We start from the raw sequence: 2,778 nt of genomic DNA, 5'->3' as shown, positions 1-2,778 counted from the left end.
CCCCCCCTTTTTTCACCACAAAATAGCGACGAAAAAGCAGTTAACTGAATTCCGCTCTTGTCGGTTTTGGCTATCGTTCCACTTCTCCTCATTCTCCCTTAATAATTATCGCATGTTTACTTCGCTCGCGTATTACGTTTCGAAACGTAATTTTTACCTTTTTTCCTTTAAAAAAACGTAAAAAAATATTGCGGAAATATAGCGTCGCTTTTATTTTTATTGAATTTTTCCCTCCGTACAGTCAACTTATCCAATCGTCAGTAATTTTTTCTCGTTATGATTTATGCTGAAAAATCAGCTATCTAGATGTAATCTGACCGTCATTTTTAAGCTCGGTAATTTTTTCTTTTATTTTTTTTCATGAATTTTTTCAGAAATTTGAATAAAATCATGAATAACGCTGAAACGGAAATCGAAAATTTAGTTAATATTACTTCAGTATGGAATTGCAAAAAAATTAGAAAAGTTTCGTAGCACTTTTTCTTATTTATTATTATCATAGAATCTATAAAGTTCAATTAGAGAAAAACAGTCGTATAAAATTTTTCATTGGATAAATGATGTCGTAAATCTTCACATTTGACAACTAATTAATGAAATCTCTCAAATATGTAGTGTCGAATTTCGAAGTAACGCGGTAATATGATGAAAGATTTTTGTCGCGCTCTATCTAGATGCAAAATGACCGTCAAGATTTTTTTTGTCATTTTTGTGACGCGAAATTCCGTCACTTTTTTTGACGAAAAATGGTCTGTAATTGGCCTTCAGTCAGTGACGGGTAATTTATGTATAAAATGGTGGTAAATTGACTGGTCAGCTTTGTCCGTCATATCCCTATTCCCGATCGAATGGCTGAATGAAAGCACTCTACGACGAATTCCTAAAATTGTCCAACTGTGGAATGAATTTACTCCGGTCGTAAATTTATTCTGACGATTTGTTTGGCCCGATATAATGCTTTCTGGTGTAAACAAAGATAAATTTGATTCTCTTTCGAAAAAATTTATTAAAAACTTCTAGGGAAATGCCTGTTTTTGTTTTTCACTCGAGAAAAATTTAGAAAAATTATTTAGGTTCCTAAAGAATTTTCACATTTTTCGAATAATTCAAGAAAATTGTGCGCTTTTCTAGACAATTGAGTCGTAACACTACTCTTATTTTCCAGCAATTACGGGTATTGATCGGATAATTTTAAAAAGTAAAAGGACTTGCCCGAGTGGAAATTAAAATTAGGATAGAATAAGAGACTGACCAGTAAAAATTGATTTTGATCAATTTTGGATCAGAAATGTAACGCTTGTTTGGGTCCATGCCTGGTCAAAATTCTAGGATTCGATATTCCTGAACAGTACCGGACCCGATACAGATCTAGTCGAGATTTGACTGATCAGAATAGGATCACAATTCACTCCGCCACAATGGATACAGATACTCCATTCAGAATCTCATCAGATCCTGATCCGAAAGTGTCATCAATAAATTCTGACCAGTATTGAACCTAAAATTAATGTAGATCCAAGCTAACTGAGTGAAATTTCCACTCGGGTGGTTCAAGATTCAAAATTAGTCATTAATTTTTCGCTCATCATTCATCTTTATCATTGATTGTTTTTTATTTATCACCTATTTTTATATACATTTGAAATTTCAATGAAGAAAAGGAAGAGTCTCACAAGTAAATGAGGTGATAGATTGGCGCGCGTGACCGGTCTAGTTATTATAAATTCACGACAGAGACGTATTCCAGGAGAAAATATCACGAAACCATTATGATGTCCAATAAAAAATGCCTTCTGAGATTGAAATTCGCATCAAACGAAACGACGATAATGAGCTTGTTCTGTTCTAGACATTTTACGACTTCTGCTGATAATGAAATCTCCCTATCAAAACAACTGTTTTCCCCTCATTTAGAGCCCAAAAAATTCGGCTTCAACCGATTTCTCTCCTGAAATGGTAAAATCCAGTGTATCAAATTTATAATTTGTTTTCAATTGTCTATTTGTCTCGGAGCCGTGTGATTTCACGCGAAAGTGTCAAAGACATACAAAATTTTATGCCATTTTCTCCTAGTCACACGCGAAACATTTTTTTGCACGTTTTTTTTGAATAAATATAATTTTAGTAGACAATATTTCGAAGAGAAAATAAATAGATTCTGATTTTTTTATACAACTTATTCTACTCAAATATTTTCTAGAGAAATTACTCGTCCCTAATTTTCCAAGTTTTTTATCTATTTTTTTTTTTAAGAGAAGAGGAACAATAGAACGAAAAATTTATGTCGAGGAATTCCTTTCGGAAAAATCTCACTGAACAAAGTTGTATAGAACAACTAAATTCTGCGGATCTTTTTCCACATAACAGTTCCTATTGGACATTTTCTATAAAAAAAACAGTACAGCTGCGAATTTTTTCAATCAAATCGGCGAAAAATTAATAGAATTTCCAATAGAACTTCAATGAAAATCCTACAGACTTTTCTAACGAATTCGCTAGATTTTTCTGCAAAAAATGTTCGCGTGTGCCGACTCATCACCGAAATAACTTGACGTGAAAAATCGACCCTAGTTCCGTTACCTTTCGCGACTCGTCATTGAAACATTCAAAAAAATCGGCCTAAAATTCCATTAAAAAAATTCACCAAAAGATTCACCATCCCGCCAACAAGGAGAGGGCTGGGAATTCGCTGAATAAGCCGAGAGTACTCTCCACTCATTCGTCGCTTCCAGCATCGTCTACCGTTACCACGTGCTCTCGGCCCCCCCCCCCCCCCCC

Source organism: Diachasma alloeum, unplaced genomic scaffold, assembly GCF_001412515.2.
Source record: "Diachasma alloeum isolate Michigan unplaced genomic scaffold, Dall2.0 Dall_scaffold_00201, whole genome shotgun sequence".
In the NCBI taxonomy this organism is placed as follows: Eukaryota; Metazoa; Arthropoda; class Insecta; order Hymenoptera; family Braconidae; genus Diachasma; species Diachasma alloeum.
This window is presented reverse-complemented; position numbering follows the sequence as displayed.